Source organism: Coenobita brevimanus, chromosome 115 (genome assembly GCF_032717465.1).
Source record: "Coenobita brevimanus isolate Jiangsu-jjx chromosome 115, ASM3271746v2, whole genome shotgun sequence".
Taxonomy (NCBI): domain Eukaryota; kingdom Metazoa; phylum Arthropoda; class Malacostraca; order Decapoda; family Coenobitidae; genus Coenobita; species Coenobita brevimanus.
In genome coordinates this window covers 3,607,501-3,627,500 of record NC_137068.1, presented here as the reverse complement: position 1 = coordinate 3,627,500, position 20,000 = coordinate 3,607,501, and the positions used below count along the sequence as shown (strand labels likewise).

The window sequence follows — 20,000 nt, the reverse complement described above, 5'->3', positions numbered from 1 at the left end:
TCAATTTTATCTACTCCCACCATGGTCCTGAACACCGCAATCATGTCTCCCCTCTTTCTCCTTTCCTCTAACGAAGGCAAATCCAGTTTTTCCAGCCTCTCTCTGTATGACAGGTCTGTCAGACTGGGGACCATCTTGGTTGCTGTTCTTTGTATTCTCTCAATCTTGTTTATATCTTTCTTTTTGTGTGGGGACCACACTACCGCTGCATATTCTAACCTGGGGCGGATCATGGCCACTATCAATTTTTTCATCATTTCCTCATCCATATAATGAAATGCTACTCTTATGTTAGTCAAGAGCTTATAAGTCTCTCCAACTATCTTGTTAATGTGCTTTTCTGGTGACAAACTATCTTGGACCAGCACTCCCAAATCTTTCTCTTCTCTCCTTTTTGTGATTAATTCATTACCCAAAAAATAATTCAGTGATGGTCTCCTGGTACTTTTACCCATTTCCAATATTTTACATTTCTTTACATTAAATTTCATTTCCCAAGTCCGGCTCCAATTGTGTATCCTATCCAAATCCTCCTGCAGTGTGTGTGTGTTAGTCTTTTCCATTGCATGTCCTGTGTGTGTGTGTGTTTGTAGGTACTAGTCTTTTCCAATATGTGTGTGTGTGTGTGTGTGTGTGTGTGTGTGTGTGTGTGTGCCTCCTTTTCACTGCACATCGCCTTTCCTCAGTACATGTGACACTTGTTCAGCTGTTTGGTATTTTCTTCTTTCCTTTTCGTTCAGTTTGCCAGAATTTTACACTCAATTTTCTTATTTATTCGTGTTTCTGTTTTTCAATATACACAGACTTGCTTCTTGGCGGGAGAGAGAGAGAGAGAGAGAGAGAGAGAGAGAGAGAGAGAGGTAGTAGGGGGGAGAACTAAGTCATTGTACTGAAGTTAGTTGGGTGTTGAGAGAGAGAGAGAGAGAGAGAGAGAGAGAGAGAGAGAGAGAGAGAGAGAATATATCACTAATAGATGTAAATGGAGAGAGAGAGAGAGAGAGAGAGAGAGAGAGAGAGAGAGAGAGAGAGAGAGAGAGAGAGAAATCGCTGCAATAGAGGTAAATGGATTTTGAGAGAGAATAGATCACTAATAGATGTAAATGGAGAGAGAGAGAGAGAGAGAGAGAGAGAGAGAGAGAGAGAGAGAGAGAGAGAGAGAGAGAGAGAGATTCACTATTAAATCCTCATAATCACAGAAAATTATCCTATTGATCAATATTAACACAAGAATATGGTGCTAGTCACGAAAAAGTGCAGTGGGAAGGACGTAGAACTTCATCAGGCTTGATCAACGCGAAATACAATGAGAAAGAACGAAAATCTGGGCCAAGTTGAGGTGGATGGAGTATAGACAAAACCGCTAAGATACAGGGAATAAGGGAAGGATGGTAGGGGGCTAAGAAGGAGAGAGAGAGAGAGAGAGAGAGAGAGAGAGAGAGAGAGAGAGAGAGAGAGAGAGAGAGAGAGAATAAACTGCCAAGGTACAGGGAATAAGAGAAGGATGGTAGGAGGGTAAGAAGGCTGGTCTCTTCGGTACGAGTACTTTGTGCCGTATTTCCTACCCACAAGCGATTTATTTAACTCTGGAAAAACAGTCTGACTGAAGGCTTTGTCTAACCCCTTCCGTTTGAAAAGTTTCCCTGAGGTGGAATAAATCGCTGGCAGGGAAATGATAAGGATTGGGACGTTACTGGAGAGAGAGAGAGAGAGAGAGAGAGAAATTAAAGCCTCGAGATACACGAAAATGAAAGAAATAAGATAAATGATTAGGTGGATACTGAGAGAGAGAGAGAGAGAGAGGAAAATCAAAGCCTAGAGATACACGAAAATGAAAGAAAGATTAGGTAGGCAGGTAGATACTGAGAGAGAGAGAGAGAGAGAGAGAGAGAGAGAGAGAGAGAGAATGAGGTGGAGGATGATGATGATGAAGATCAAGAAGTGTGTGTGAAGGAAAGAGGATGAGAATATTTTTAGGAAAAAAAAAAAATAATAATAATAACTACTGAAAGAGTGGATAAGAGCGAGAAAATAATCCAGCAATGCAAAATAAATGGGGAGAGAGAGAGAGAGAGAGAGAGTACTCACCGCAGCCGTGGTGAGGCACTGACTGTCTTCTAAGCTTTACCTGGCCTCACACCGCCCAGCTTTTATTAAGAAATTGTTACCCCTAAAATGCACGGTCCAAAGAAAACGTTGCATCAAAGAAAATATACGCAGCACTAACTTAAGATGGAAGATTTGAGGCTATTATGAATGAGGGTGAGATTTGGGAGATTCCGGTGTTGTTGTTTGCTGATGATACAGTATTGTTGGTTGAAGATGAAAGGGAGTTGCAAGGTTTGGTGAATGAATTTGGGACAGTGTGTAGGAGGAGGAAGCTGAAAGTTATTGTAAGCAAGAGTAAAGTTATGGTGTTTGAGAGGAATGAAGTCACAGAATGCACAGTGAGGTTGGATGGTGAGGATATGGAGAATGTGAGTGCATTCAAGTACCTGGGTAGTGTGATGAGTAAGGATGGAACTTTGGGGGATGAAGTGCTTGAAAGGGTACAGCAGGGAAGGAAGGTTGTTGGTTCACTGAAAGAGTGTTGAGAAATATGGAGGTGAGTATGGAAGTTAAGAAGTCACTGCATGATAGTATTGTGATCCCTACCCTGACGTATGGAAGCGAGGCATGGACCTTGCTAGAGGGGAACAAGTCAAGAGTGAGAGCAATGGAAATGAGTTACTTGAGAGGAGCATGTGGAGTGACATGGAGGGACAGGTTGACGAATGAAGAAGTGAAGGAACGTTGTGGGGTAGATGTGGATGTGGTTGAGAAGATTAGGAGAAATACACTGAGGTGGTTTGGACATGTGGAGAGAATGGAGAATGAAAGACTGACTAAGAGGGTGTGTGTAGGTGAAGTGGAGGGAGGGGGAGACCGAGGATGAGGTGGAGGGATGGGGTTGAGTAAATGGTGGGTGACAGCGACATGGAGGCGTTTTGTCTGCGGCCACCTTTTGCGGGATGAGGGCGTCGGGCTATAGATAGATAGATAGACAAACTTAAGAAAATATTACCATTCCCCAAGCTTCTCAAGTTGCTGCCATGTCGTCCTTTAATTTCAAGTACCGTGTTAGACTGGAGCATTTGCACGATTTTCACGCTCGTCTGTATAGAGCATGGCGAGTTGTGAATAGCGTTTTTGAGTCACTTAGGTCCCCTCCCCTCCTCGTCACCAGAATAATGTAAACTATGCTAGCGATCTTGTCACAAATAGTACACCACTTCTAGTTAACCTTCCTGCCACCTCCTATCTGTGTTCGCTCCATGTTTGCTCGTAAATGTAGACTACAAGCTTTACATAGACCCGTACCACACCCTCCTCTCTCGATAATTACTCCATCAATATTCTAACTTTACCTCAACTTAGGCCACATTTTTGTCTTTTTGCGGCTTATTTCACGTAGCTCAGTGGCAGAAAAAGACAGTACTTTGGCTCTACATCCTTTCCATAGCGCTTCTTCATGACTTGCATCATATTCCACCGTTAATCTGTAGTTAGAAATCAGTATTCAAGATGGAGAGATGATAATTTTAGGCCAAGTTAGAGTAAAACGGATATAGTGATGATTTGCGCCATGTACTATCGCAAAGTCACACTACCTCTTATTGTTTACGTTCCTGGAGAGGATGGAGGGTGAAAGACTGACGAAGAGAGTGTATGTGAGTGAGGTGGAGGGGGGAAGAGGGAGGGGGAGGCCGAGGATGAGATGGAGGGATGGGGTGGAGAGGTATATGAGAGAGGGGGGTGTGAGTTGGGAGAAGGGCAGTGAAATGGCGGGGGACAGGGCGACTTGGAGGCGATTTGTTTGTGGCCACCCCAAACGGGATTGAGGCGTCTGGCAATAGATAGATAGATAAACTATCCCTGACACCGTTCATCTTAAGTCTCTCTCAGGGCATTTTCAAGGATTAAGCGACCCCCAGCACAGTAATCCCAATTCCCAAGCCTTATTCCTTCGACTTCCCTCCTGTTTCCCTGATTTTCTGTTTCTGCAGCCCGCGGGAGAATTCGTTTAGTTAGGCTCCGTGATCTCGTCCAGGAAAAAGTCTCTCTTCGTTTCTTTGGTTTCCTCCCAGTACGCAACATGCATCTCTCTCTCTCTCTCTCTCTCTCTCTCTCTCTCTTTCCTCACATCCATCCCCTGGGTTGAGGGGGTAAAGAATTCTTCCCTAGTATCCCTGCTTGTCGTAAGAGGCGACTAAGCGGGGCATATTTGTCTCTAGTCTTTCTCTCCTTACTGTCCTCTTCTCTTCTGTCCTGCCTCTCCTCGTAATATTTCCTCGTATTTTCCAGCCTTTTTTTTCCCTCTTCTCCCATCAGGTTAGACATTTAGTTTCATATCATAAATAGTTTAAGGACCTTCCATTAACGTTCGCCTTTTCTCCCTCACACCGCATTCACCACAACACCACATCAACGTCATCCTACATGCCATATACTTACATTATAGCTTTAACCTTATAGTTCTTCCATATTCCTCATTCCTTCTTCGTTCCTGTCTCAGAGATATTCTCGGGGAGTCCCAGTATTTATTATGTAGATCGTATTATGTCGTTTCTACACATAATCCACATCCTTCACCTAATCTCAAAGTCCCCCATTTAGTTTCTGATTCTCCTCTGTCGTGTCCTCCCCAGTCCGTATAATACCTTCAGATCATAACACTGTGCTATATGAACTTTGCTATCTCGCTTACATTTCTATCACTCTCTCACTTTTCACACATCCTCCCCTCTCACTGCCTAACTTTCACTCACTCACTTTTCACATCCTCCTTTCTCACTGCCTAACTTTCCCTCACTCACTTTCTTCACATCCTCCTTTCTCACTGCCTAACTTTCTTTCACTCACTTTCTTCACATCCTCCTCTCTCACTGCCTAACTTCTCTCACTCACTTTCTTCACATCCTCCTCTCTCACTGCCTAACTTTCTTTCTCTCACTCACTTTCTTCACATCCTCCTCTCTCACTGCCTAACTTTCTCTCACTCACTTTCTTTACATCCTCCTTTCTCACTGCCTAACTTTCACTCACTCACTTTTCACATCCTCCTCTCTGCCTAGCTTTCTTTCACTCACTTTCTTCACATCCTCCTCTCTCACTGCCTAACTTCTCTCACTCACTTTCACACCCTCCTCTTTCACTGCCTGACTTTCTTTCACTCACTTTCTTCACATCCTCCTCTCTCACTGCCTAACTTTCTTTCTCTCACTTTCTTCATATCCTCCTCTCACACTGCCTAACTTTCTTTCACTCACTTTCTTTACATCCTCCTTTCTCACTGCCTAACTTTCACTCACTCACTTTTCTCATCCTCCTTTCTCACTGCCTAACTTTCTCTCACTCACTTTCTTCACATCCTCCTCTCACACTGCCTAACTTTCTTTCTCTCACTCACTTTCTTCACATCCTCCTCTCTCACTGCCTAACTTTCACTCACTCACTTTCTTCACATCCTCCTCTCTCACTGCCTAACTTTCTCTCACTCACTTTCAACACATCCTCCTCTCTCTCTGCCTAACTTTCTTTCTCTCACTTTCAACACATCCTCCTCTCTCTCTGCCTAACTTTCTTTCTCTCATTTTCAACACATCCTTCTCTCTCTCTGCCTAACTTTCTTTCTCTCACTTTCAACACATCCTTCTCTCTCTCTGCCTAACTTTCTTTCTCTCACTTTCAACACATCCTTCTCTCTCTCTGCCTAACTTTCTTTCTCTCACTTTCAACACATCCTTCTCTCTCTCTGCCTAACTTTCTTTCTCTCACTTTCAACACATCCTTCTCTCTCACTGCCTAACTTCTTTCTCTCGCTTTGTACATATCCTCCTCTCTCTCTGCCTAACTCTATCACCTCACATCTTTCTCTTTCACTGTCTTTGCTGTCCTCAAAACAGCCTTTCTTGTCGCAAACCAAGGCGTCCTTTAAATATCATAACGCTCCTTTGAGTGATTTTCGTCGGTTATGGAAGCTCCCTAACGCCTGTTCCTAAGCGATTTTGTTTGACTATTACATCTTACTGTCTTCTGCTTTATATAAATCCTTTCAATATCGCCATACTCTGCAGAAACATATACAAAAGGGTAATAACCAGAAAAAAATAAATCGCTAAGGAAGAGGTGCTAGGGAACCAGAGAGACAGACAGACAAACATACAGACAGACAGAGACAGACAGAGAGACAGTCGACACAATGGCTCTATCCCACAGGTTTTACGAGACCTGGGAAACTATTAACAACGCTGGGTGGTAACCATATAACCAACCCATACGTGTTCCCTACGTGTCAGCAAGTGGGTTGGCGGAGGGTTAGTGTCCCTCCCCGTCATACAACTAACTCAAAGACAAACGGCCACCTCAGACGGGATTATGGCGTTTGGCTGTAGATAGATAGATAGATAAATAGATAGTTAGATAGATAGAGTTAATGTTGTGCTGTAGTGAAGGATGGATTTACTTGTGGAATTTAAGAGGTATTTTCGAAGGAGTAATTGGTGACTGGATGTTTATGACCGTGTTGGTGGGATTTGTAGATTCAGTTATTATTATTATTATTATTATTATTATTATTATTATTATTATTACTACTATAATCATCATCGATAGTATCATTAACATCATCGTTACTATTATTATTATTATTATTATTATTATTAGGATTATCTTCATCATCATCAGTGGTAGTAGTAGTAAAAATAGTGGTAGTAGTAGTAGTAGTAGTAGTAGTAGTCGTAGTAGTAGTAGTTGTTGTTGTTGTTGTTGTTGTCGTTGTTGTAGCAGTAGTAGTAGTAGCAGTAGTAGTATTTTCATGCACTTTATCAGCCCATCTGTGAACCTTCTTACCTTCTTACTGTGCTATCCTTGTCTTTGATTTTAAGATTAGATATCATAGTTTTTAGCCAGTCTAATACCGGTAGCAGACAGCCCCAAAGCGATCAGTAGGTGTGTAATGTTTGCTTTTTTGTGTGTTTATGTGGTTTTGGTTGGTGTGGTGGTGGTGGTGGTGGTGGTGTTGGTGATGATGATGATGATAGTGGTGGTGGTAGTGGTGGTGATAGTAATGCTGGTGGTGATGATGATGATGATGATGATGAAGATGAGAAGGAAAAGAAGAAGGAGGAGGAAAAGAGGAAGGAGGAAAAGGAGGAGGAGGAAGGAGGAAGAGGAGGAGAATATGGAAAATAAATTCGTGTTGATCAGTACATAAGAAACCTGTATTGCAAGTCAAGATGTTTTGTCAATTCCTGTATGTTGAAAGAAGGAACTAAGTGGGCTGCAATATATGTTGAAAAAATATGATAGATAAATTGATGGATAGATAGATAGGTAGGTAGGTTGATAGGTAGGTAGGTAGGTAGGTGGATAGTTAAATAGGAAGGTAGGTATGTAGGTTGATAGATATATAGATAGATAGATGGATAGATAGGAAAATAGGTAGGTAAGTAGATTGATAGGTAGGTAGGTAGATTGATAGGTAGGTAGGTAGATTGATAGGTAGGTAGGTAGGTAGGCAGGTTGATAGATAGATAGATAAATAAATAAATGGATGGGTGGATGGATGGATGGATAGATAGACAGACGGACAGAGAGAGAGAGAGAGAGAGAGAGAGAGAGAGAGAGACAGAGACAGAGAGACAGACAGACAGCCAGACAACAGATTAGGTAGATAGATATTTATTTATTCATTTATTTATGAAACAAGATTTTTGCGTCCAATATGTTTTCTCATCAACTTATTTCATTTATTATATTTTCGTCTCATTTATCTCATTTATTAATCTTTATCTGATTTAATTCATTTTATTTTTTATCTCATTTATTTTATTTGTTTTAATTTTCTCATTTATATCATTTATTTTTATTATTTATCTCATTATTTATTGTTTTCTCTCCATTCATTTTTATTATTTATCATTATTTTATTTGTTTTCTCATTTATCTCATTTATTTTATTATTTATCATTATTTATTGTGTTCTCATTTATCTCATTTATTTTATTATTTATCATTATTTTACTGTATTGTGTTCTCATTTATCTCATTTATTTTTAATATTTCTCATTATTTTATTGTTTTCTCATTTATCTCATTTATTTTTATTATTTATTTCATTATTGTTTTCTCATTTATCTCATTTATTTTTATTTATCATTATTTTATTGTTTTCTCATTTATCTCATTTATTTTTATCATTTATTTAATTTCTTCTCATTTACTGGTATTTTATTTTTAATCCCATTTATCTCATTTATTTTATTTTTTATCATTTTCTTATTTATCTCATTTTTTGTTATTTATCTAATTATTCTGTTTTTATTTCATTTATTTCATTTAATATCCCAGTCAGCTCATTCATTCTATTATGTCATTTATCATTTATTGTTTATATATTTTTAACTCATTTATTTGATCAGATTTACCTCATTATTGTTGTTTATCTCATAGATCTCATTTATCTCATACTATTCTATTTCTCATTTATTGTATTTATTTTATTTATCATTTATTCTCCTAAATTAATGTTTAAATAATTCTCCCCGTCAATTTATCAACACTATTTTATTTATCTAGTTATTCTGATCCTCATTTTCTTGATTATTTTCCTCATTTATCTCATTTATTTTTATTCCGTCTCATTTATTCTCTTAAAGTGATGTTCAGATCCCTTTTTTCCACAATTCTTGGACATAATTCTTTATTATATGCTTTTTTGGGATTTTTTTTTTATTCATGGGTATCCGTGTTCTCAAGATTTCCATGTGTGTGTGTTTTGTGTGTGTGTGTGTGTGTGTGTAATATCAGATCTGGAATCCCCCCGTTTTCACACACACACACACACACACACACACACACACACATTGACTCGCTCAGTCCGTGATGGTAATGACTGCATTTCTTTGCTCTGTTCGTTTAATTCCGATAGATTGAGAAATTGATAGACAGAGACAGACAAAGAAAGATAGGCAGCTAGTGAAGTAGTCAGAGAGAGAGAGAGAGAGAGAGAGAGAGAGAGAGAGAGAGAGAGATGGGTACTAGGTATATATATATATATATATATATATATATATATATATATATATATATATATATATATATATATATATATATATATCATCCGGGCCTCTTTTCCCACCCAAGGGCAGGGTGAGGAGTAGCAGCATCCAGACAGCCCAACTTTGCCCTGTCCAATGGGGCACGCTTCCTCTCACTCATCATTCAAGGCCTCGGAATCCTGGCTCTGTCTGATACGCCATGAACATTCACCATATTTTGTAGCTTCACATAAACGTATCCAATAGAGTCAGTCCGGACGCTGCCACGTTAAAAAGGGGTGCCAAATCCCTGATCATGTACTTCTCCTCACAACATTCATCCAGCCAGCTCGATCTCTTGTCAGTTCCCTAGCCTCATCGACTTCCAAACCTCTCTTCCTCACACACTCATCCACCATATCTCTCCACCTTCTCCTTGGCCTACCTCGCCTCCTCCCTCCTTCAAATTCGCTCATATATACCTTTTTTCACTACTCTATTGTTATCCTTTCTCTCCACATGACCATACCATCACAGTACACTCTCTTCGATTCTGGTGTCCACAGACTTCCTCACTCCACATCTTTCACGAATCACATTATTTCGTATCCTATGCACTTTCTGTACTCCACATACATTCCATAGCAGTCCCATCTCCACTGCTCTTACTCTTGACTTTTCATTTTCATGCCACACCATAGTCTTACATCCATGTGTTAAAGTTGGCACTACCACTCCTTCATGTAAGCCGCGTGCAGTTGCAACACTCAAGCCTCTGTTTTTTATCAAGGCCTTCATAGCACCAGCAACTTCCCTTCCTTTTGTCACTCTACTGTCAACTTCTTTTGCACATTTTCCTCTCTTTTCTATCACTGTACCCAGGTATTTGAACTCACTCACGAATTCTAGTCTCTCTTCATTCACTATAACATCGCACTGGGAGTCACCTTCTCAGTAGCTATGACTTTACTCTTTTCTACATTTACTCTTAGGGCATGACGCTCAAAGACAACAGCAAAACTCTGCACTAGCCTACCAAGTTCTTGTGAGGTATTTGCAAATACTACTGCATCATCGGCACACAACAAATTTGATATATTCTGTCCATCACCATTCATTACCAATGCCATTCCTCTCTCCAATACTCGTGTTTTTACTTCTTTCATCACCCTATCCATATATACATTGAATAACCATGGGGACGTCACACAACCTTGTCGCACGCCCACACCGATCCTGAACCATTCACTTAGATGCCCATTAACCCTTACACATGCTTCACTACCGTCATAAAAACTCTTGACGGCACCTAGCAGCTTACCATCTACACCGTACATGCACAAAACCTTCCACAATCCTTCTCTGTCTACTTTGTCATATGCTTTTTCCAGATCCATGAATGCCATTAACACCTTAAGGTCCTTCTCACAAGCCTTCTCTGCTATCTGTCTCACTGTAAATATTTGATCCATACATCCCCTGCCACTCCTAAAGCCACCCTGTTCATCCATCACTAGGACTTTTGATATCTCTCTTACTTTCTCTATAATAATTCTTCCATATACCTTCCCTGTCACACTCAGTAAACTTATGCCACGATAATTCTTGCATTCACTTCGCTCACCTTTATTTTTGTACAGTATACATATATGCATAAATATACATATATATTTAAATAGATAGATACGTAGATAGACGTGTGTGTGTGTGTGTGTGTGTGTGTGTGTGTGTGTGTGTGTGTGTATCAAAATAGCTTAGCCAAATCCGTGTGCACTTCTGCGTATGTGCATGTGTCACTCCACACACGTCACCACACACACAGGTATTTCCTACTGAGGGTTAGAGTGGGTGGAGGGTGGATGAGAGAGAGAGAGAGAGAGAGAGAGAGAGAGAGAGAGAGAGAGAGAGAGAAAGAGAGAGAGAGATGGCGAATATGAAGGATAAGAAATCATTATACGAAGAGAGAGAGAGAGAGAGAAAGAGAGAGAGAGAGAGAGAGAGAGAGAGAGAGAGAGAGAGAGAGGTGGAAATGGAGAAAGTAGGTTAGGAGAGGAAAGGTCAAAGGAGAGAGAATAGGTGAGGGAAAGGAGGATGAAGAGAGGAGAAAGTAGGCAACGTGGAGAGAGAGAGAGAGAGAGAGAGAGAGAGGAGGAGGAGGGGGAGGGGGTATAGTGTGTGTAACCCTGACCATGAAACGCACATACACACTCACTCATTGTTACCACACACACACACACACACACACACACACACACACACACACACACACACACACACACACACACACACTCTCTCTCTCTCTCTCTCTCTCTCTCTCTCTCTCTCTCTCTCTCTCTCACCTTTACGTTAGATTAATACTAGAATGCAGTGTTAGAGGTGGAGGAAAAGAGAGAAACTGGAAGAAAGATGGAGAGAAAATGGAGGAAAGTGGAGGAAATGGAGGGAAGATGGAGAGAAGGATGGAGGGATGGAGGAAAAGTGGAGAGAAGGTGGAGGAGTGGAGGTAAAGCCCCTCCACCCGCCCCCTGACCCGCCCCGACCCACCCTGACCCGGAGCTTGGGGAATCCTGAGAGAGAGAGAGAGAGAGAGAGAGAGAGAGAGAGAGAGAGAGAGAGAGAGAGAGAGAGAGAGAGAGAGAGAGAGAGAGAGAGATTTATTCAGTACATACACACACATATACTCTACTTACATACGTACATACATACACATACATAGGCGGAGTCATCCAGCACACACACACACACACACACACACACACACACACACACACACACACACATCATATAGGAAAGAAGGAAGGAAGGAAGAATGTAAGTAAGTGAATAAGGAAGGAAGGAAGAAAGTGTATAAGTGAATAAGGAAGGAAGGAAGAAATAAGTGAATAAGGAAGGAAGAAAGAATGTATATAAGTGAATAAGGAAGGAAGGAAGAATCTAAGTGAATAAGGAAGGAAGGAAGAATGTATATAAGTGAATAAGGAAGGAAGGAAGAATGCAGATAAGTGAATAAGGAAGGAAGGAAGAATGTATATAAGTGAATAAGGAAGGAAGAAAGAATGTATATAAGTGAATATGGAAGGAAGAAAGTGTATAAGTGAATAAGGAAGGAAGGAAGGAAGAAATAAGTGAATAAGGAAGGAAGGAAGAATGTATATAAGTGAATAAGGAAGGAAGGAAGAATGTGTATAAGTGAATAAGGAAGGAAGGAATCACTTTATAATTTACGTAACCAAAATATTTCAAGGTTAGATCGTCCACTCACCTGATGTGGTCTCCATAATCTGATTGGCACACCCTCTAGCCAGGTGATTACTATATTAACTCAGGTGGTTTATTCTGATTCATTTCTGAGCATTATAAGTCAGCAGTGAAAAATAATGCTTAGTTGAAAGGTGCGTGATTTGATTTATTTATGTATTATTATTATTATTATTATTATTATTATTATTATTATTATTATTATTATTATTGTTTATTATCATTATTATTATTATTATTATTATTATTATTATTATTATTATTTTTATTATTATTATTATTATTATTTTTATTATATTACAACTACTACTACTACTACTATTACTATTACTACTAACTACTACTACAATTACTACTAACTACTACTACAACTGCTGCTTCTACTACTACTACTACTATTGTTATTATTGTTATTATTATTATTATTATTATTGGCTATAGGTGGAAAGTTAATTGACTTTTTAGAAACCAGTCTCTCTCTCTCTCTCTCTCTCTCTCTCTCTCTCTCTCTCTCTCTCTCTCTCTCTCTCTTTCGCTGTTTTGTAGGCAGGTGGGAGAGTCCGTTATCCACTCACTTGATGTAGCGCTATTTTCAGGACTTAACTCCATGCTAAAAAAAAAAAAAGGTCAGAAAGAAAAAAAAGAAATCGATAAAAGAAAAACAAAACAAAGAAAAAACAATAAAAGAAAGACAATAAAAAGAAAAAAAAGAAAAACAAGGAAAAAAACAAGAACAAGAGAAAGACAAGCAAATCAAGAAAACAGAAAAGGAAAGAAACATCATTGGCATTGAAAAAGATATTAGGTGAAAAAAGACAAAAATATTAGGTGAAAAAAGACAAAAATACTAGGTGAAAAAAGAAAAATATTAGCTGAAAAAAATACTAGGTGAAAAAAATATTAGGTGAAAAAAGAAAAGAAATATTATGTGAAAAAATATTAGGTGAAAAAAGAAAAAATATTAGGTGAAAAAGTTTTTAGGTGAAAAGAGGAAAGAAATATTAGGTGAAAGAAGAAAAAATATTAGGTGAAAAAAGACAAAAATATTAGGTGAAAAAAAATATTAGGCGAAAAAAATATTAGGTGAAAAAAATATTAGGTGGAAAAGAAAAATATATGAGGTGAAAAAAATACTAGGTGAAAAAAATATTAGATGAAAAAGAAAAAATATTAGGTGAAAAAAGAAAAAATATTAGATGAAAAAGAAAAAATATTAGATGAAAAAGAAAAAATATTAGATGAAAAAGAAAAAATATTAGGTGAAAAAGAAAAAATATTAGGTGGAAAAAGAAAAAATATTAGATGAAAAAGAAAAAATATTAGGTGAAAAAGAAAAAATATTAGGTGAAAAAGAAAAAATATTAGATGAAAAAGAAAAAATATTAGATGAAAAAGAAAAAATATTAGATGGAAAAAGAAAAAATATTAGGTGAAAAAGAAAAAATATTAGATGAAAAAGAAAAAATATTAGGTGGAAAAAGAAAAAATATTAGGTGGAAAAAGAAAAAATATTAGGTGAAAAAGAAAAAATATTAGATGAAAAAGAAAAAATATTAGGTGAAAAAGAAAAAATATTAGGTGGAAAAAGAAAAAATATTAGATGAAAAAGAAAAAATATTAGATGAAAAAGAAAAAATATTAGATGGAAAAAGAAAAAATTATTAAGTGAAAAAAGAAAAGATATTAGGTGAAAAAAGAAAAAAAAAAAAAGGTGAAAAAAGAAAAAAATATTATATGAAAAAAGGAAAAAATATTATATGAAAAAAGAAAAAAATATTAGGTGAAAAAAGAAAAAAATATTAGGTGAAAAAAGAAAAAATATATTAGGTGAAAAAAGAAAAAATATATTAGGTGAAAAAGGAAACAATTATTAAGTGAAGAAAGAAAAAAATATTAGGTGAAAAAAGAAACAATTATTAAGTGAAAAAGGAAAAGATATTAGATGAAAAAAGAAAAAAAATATTAGATGAAAAAAGAAAAAAAATATTAGGTGAAAAAAGAAAAAAATATTAGGTGAAAAAAGAAAAAATATTAGGTGAAAAAAGAAACAAAATATTAGGTGAAATAAGAAAAAGATATTAGGTGAAAAAAGAAAAAGATATTAAGTGAAAAAAGAAAAAATATTAAGTGAAAAAAAAATATTTGATGAAAAAAGAAAAAAATATTAGGTGAAAAGAAAATATTAGGTGAAAAATACGTGAAAATAGAAAAAAAAATATTAGGTTAAAAAATAAGAAAATATTGGGTGAAAGAAAATATTAGGTGAAAAAAGAAAAATTTTAGGTGAAAAAAATATTAGGCGAACAGAAAAAATATTTGGGAAAAAAAGAAAAAAATAGGTGAAAAAATATTAGGTGAAAAAAGTGAAGGTATTAGGTGAAAAAACAAAAAATATAATAGGTAAAAAATATTAGGTGTACAAAGAAAAAATAGGTTAGAATAGAAAAAAATATTAGTTGAACAAAATATTAGGTGAAAAAAGAAAAATATTAGGTGACACAAATATCAGGTAAAAAAAAAGATTTGGTGAAAAAGGAAAAGAAAATATTAGGTGAGAGAATTGGATTATAACACTACTTCCGCATGGACTTCCTCAAGGCCAAGGTCGTGATCTTGGCCTTGAATCTGGAGGGTAAGGTGAAGGGCGGAGCATTGGTAACCCCCAGACGCCTTATTATACTTGTTATATGCTTTTCATGGCACTTCTTCATGACTAGCAACGTATATTATTATTGTTATTGTTATTATTATTAGTAGTAGTAGTAGTAGTGATAGTATTCTTCTTTTATTATTATTATTATTATTATTATTATGAAGAGAGCGTTAGATGTGAGAGGGATGTCTGTAGAGCAAGGAAGAGTGGCTGTGCATGGTAGGAATGACTGGAGAGAAATTGTGAATGAATGAATGGTGACGCAGCCCAGAGGGAATATTCTCTCGTGGCCTTTGGTTCCTTCTTCCTCGCATAAAAAAAAAGAAAAGAAAGATAATATAGAATCATTCCATCTCTCTCTCTCTCTCTCTCTCTCTCTCTTTCTTTCTTTGTCTGTCTATCTGTCTGTCTGTCTGTCTGTCTGTCTGTCTGTCTCTCTCTCTCTCTCGCTTAAAAAACTCCCCATCTCCTCCCCGCCGCTCCCAGGCCATGACGCAGCATCTACCTATGACGTCACAGTGTCGTCACTGCTGATGACGTCATGTAAACAAAAAAGATGGCGTCTCTACAATTACCCATATTTACTTGTCTGAGGTTTTTCCTATTATTTTACCGTGCCTTAGCCGGGAATGAGGAGAAGGAGGACGAGGAAGAAGGAGGAGGAAAGAGGGAGTGGAAGAGGAGGAGGAGGAGGAGGAGGAGGAGGACGAGGAATAGAGGGGGTGGAAGAGGAGGAGGAGGAGGAAAATGACGATGATGATGAGGAGGAGGGGGAGGAAGATTTAATGATGATGATGATGATGATGATGGGAAGAAAGAGGGTGTAAGGATGATGATGATAATGATGAGGAGGAGGAAGAGGATGATGTGATGATGGTAATGATGATGATGATGATGACGAGGAGGAAGAGGATGATGTGGTGATGATGGTAATGATGATGATGATGAGGAGGAGGAGGAAGAGGATGATGTGATGATGGTAATGATGATGATAATGATGATGAGGAGGAAGAGGATGGTGTGATGATGGTAATGATGATGATGATGAGGAGGAGGAGGAAGAGGATGATGTGATGATGGTAATGATGATGATGAGGAGGAGGAAGAGGATGGTGTGATGATGGTAATGATGATGATGATGATGAGGAGGAGGAAGAGGATGATGTGGTGATGATGGTAATGATGATGATGATGAGGAGGAGGAGGAAGAGGATGATGTGATGATGGTAATGATGATGATGAGGAGGAGGAAGAGGATGGTGTGATGATGGTAATGATGATGATGATGAGGAGGAGGAGGAAGAGGATGATGTGGTGATGATGGTAATGATGATGATGAGGAGGAGGAAGATGTAATGATGATGATGATGATGATGGGAAGAAAAAGGAATATGATAAGAATGGTGATGATGATGATGATGATGATGAGGAGGAGGAGAATGTGATAATGATGATGATGGTGATGATGATGATGATGATGATGATGATGATGATGGTGATGATGATGATGAGGATGAGGAGGAGGAGGAGGAGAACGAAGATGTGGTGATGATGATGATGTTAGGCTATAGTTTGTTTGCTGTTGTTGTTATTGATGTTTATTATTGTTGTTGTTGTTGTTATTTTGATGTTATCCGAATTTGAAACACGAGGCTATAAATAAAATAAAATTATTATTACTATTATTATTATTATTATTATTATTATTATTTTGCATTACTGGAAATCGAACCCACTACAAAGCGACCCGCGTATGTAAGGCTAGTACCGCACCGACCTGGCCACGCTCTGAATAACCCCTATGGCGGGAATAGAGCGGGTGGCAACAGCGACACACACACACACACACACACACACACACACACACACACACACACACACACACACACACACACACACACACATCATTCTTGTGACATCTCTCCTTCTTTCCCCCCCCCTCCCTCCATGTCTCTTCTTCTTTCCTTCCTTTCTTCCTTCCTCCCTCCCTCCCTCCCTCCCTCCCTCCCTCCCTCCCTCCCCCTCCTTCTCTCCCTTCCTCCTCTCCTCTTCTCTTCCTCCCTCCCTCTTCCTTCTTTCCCAGTTCCTCTATTTCTCACCCTTCCCTCCCTCCCTGCACCTCTCTTCCTCCTTCCTTCCTTCCTTCCTTCCCTCCCTCCCTCCCTCTCAATCCCTCCTCCCCTTCCTTCCTTCTTCATCTTCATCTTGTACTTCACTTCCTCCCTCTCATCTTTCCTTCTTTCTTTCCTCCCTCCTTTCCCTTCCGTCTGCCCTTCCTTCCCACTTTCACTTCCTACGTCTCTCTCTCTCTCTCTCTCTCTCGTGATTTAGCAACATCCTTAATACAGTCCTGCCATAAGTCAATAAATAAATAAATAAATACATAAAAAGAATGGCTTCAAGAGAATATAAGGATTTGAGTCAGATTTTTCTTGTAATAAATGTAATGCAGTTGAGGGTGTGGTGGTGAGGCTGAGAAAAAAATAATGATAATAATAATGATGATGATGATGATGATGGTGATGGTGGTGGTGGTGGTGGTGATGATGATGATAATAATAATAATAATAATAATGATGATAATAATATAATGATAATAGTAATAATAATGATAATATTGATGATGATGATGATGGTGGTGATGATAATAATAATAATAATAATAATAATAATATAATGATAATAGTAATAATAATGATAATATTGATGATGATGATGATGGTGGTGATGATAATAATAATAATAATAATAATAATAATAATAATAATAACAGTAATAATAATGATAATGATGATGATGATGATGGTGGTGATGATAATAATAATAATAATAATAATAATGATAATAAGAATAATAACAGTAATAATAATGATAATGATGATGATGATGATGGTGGTGATGATAATAATAATAATAATAATAATAATAATAATAATAATGATAATAAGAATAATAACAGTAATAATAATGATAATATTGATGATGGTGGTGGTGATAATAATAATAATAATAATAATAATAATAATAATAATTATAATAATAATAATAGTTTTGGTTAAAAGACAAAGTAAAATAACAGAAATCTTCATGTGTCCAAGTAAAATAGAAGAACTCAAAGAAAAATAATTAACAGTAGAGTAATAAAATGAATTAAAAAAAAATAAAAAAAATTTCCCTAACACCTTTTCCTTGGGGATTTATTTTGCTTATTACACATTACCATCTTATTCTCTGTTACATAAATTATTCTGATACCGTCATACTTTGCGTAAATAACATACAGAAGGATATTAACCACCCATTTCCAAAAATAAATCGCCAAGGAAGAGGTGTCAGAATCGGATTAAGGTGTAACAGATTAATTCGCTTAGGAGGAGGTGTTAGGAGTGACTTTTCTTCGTCTCGTGTTCCTTCTTGCCTGTGTCCTTGGATTCTTTCTTTTTTTTTCAAGATATGAAAGGCCTTTATTTTTGGCTGAATTTTGAGTTTTATTTGTTGTTATTATTACTGTTATTATTATTATTATTATTATTATTATTATTATTACTATTACTATTATTATTATTATTATTATTATTATTATTATTATTATTATTATTTTGGATAGGGTGAATTTTAGCGACTGGCAATTTTGAGTCCCTATTTTTTCCATATCAAGACAATAATGATATACCTAATTGAAAAACAAAAGCACTCGGGAGTCAAATGCTAATCGCTCGCCGAAATATATTGTTAACTAAAGCACAAGCTGCCTGCAATCCAAATTTGGGGAAAATATCTCTATCCTTTGCTGAGATATTGGCCAAAACGCAATTTTAGGCTGGCGTTCGGTCGTCTTTGATCAGATCCTCACCAAAAGTTAATCAATTCTGCCCATCCACATTGTTGCTATTTCCTGAAGGTTTGGTGAAAATTCGTCCACAACCTCTTGAGATATTCTGGCAATACACACACACACACACACACACACACACACACACACACACACACACACACACACACACACTACATCGTCTTGCCTTGCTAAAGGCGGGCAATAAAAATAGCAAAGAAGATGAAAGCTAGAATTTCGGAACCTTTGAAGCAATATTCAAAGAACGCCACAGTCCAGATGAAAATAGTTTTGTTATCATTATAGACCTAATACTAAGGGATTTTGGGTATGACATGTTTTTTTTTTACGGATTTTGACCTGTTACCTTGAGATCAAGGTCAAGGTCATTCATACTATTCAGATCACGTTCACTCGTGACCCACTACATTTCCACCGAGTTTGGCCAAAATCGGCCAAATACTTTCCGATTTAGCACTTTCAGGCATGAGGCGGCCGTTCTGATTTTCCTCACTCTCTAAAAAAAAATTATTTATTGAATGTCAGTATCAATACCCATGTGCACTAGTATATGCAAAGTAATCGATTCAGTAGTTTTTATTGCTGCAGGAACGCAAAAATTGGCAAAATAACATTAGGGCGCCAGTGCGGCTGTAGTGTTAGGAAGAAAAAGTGTGCCAAAAGAAGCCTGTAACCAAGATACGTCACTTTTTAAAAAATTCAAGACTGTATATTGAACCGTCTTGAAATGCCAGCCTTCTAGATCTCCCTCCCCCCCAAAAAAGATAAAGACAGATAAATAAATTACAATAACATCTACATTATCTGTAAGAACTACACAGTGAAAAATTCGACCAGAGCCAAACGAAAAAGGATTGGCAGTATTTGGGATCCTGTTCTTCCATGTAAAAAAAAAAAAAAAAAGGGACAATGCAAAATTAACTAGAATAGATGTTGTCAAGTGAGTGGATTTGTTCACCGCCATTTGTGTTCCGTCCTACCCTGCGTTCTTCATTTTTTTTTCTTTCATCTTTCCTTCCCTGCATTCTTCATTATTTTCATTTTTTCTTCCTACCCTTCTTCTTCATTTTTTTTCCTTACTTCCTTCCATCCTACCCTGCATTCTTCATTTCTTTTTTCCTTCCTTCCTTCCATCCTACTCTACTTCTTCATTTCTTTT

At 37.3% G+C, this 20,000-nt stretch overlaps 1 protein-coding gene across 1 annotated transcript in view; it reads right to left on the bottom strand.

Moving 5' to 3' along the window:
• Positions 1-2,094, bottom strand: part of LOC145418572 (arrestin homolog) — a 39,928-nt gene extending 37,834 nt beyond the window's left edge. The window contains exon 1 of the mRNA XM_080286940.1: positions 2,086-2,094. The gene's annotated coding sequence lies outside the window, so the exon portion shown is untranslated. The remainder of the gene's footprint in view (positions 1-2,085) is intronic.
• Positions 2,095-20,000: the final 17,906 nt, after the last annotated feature.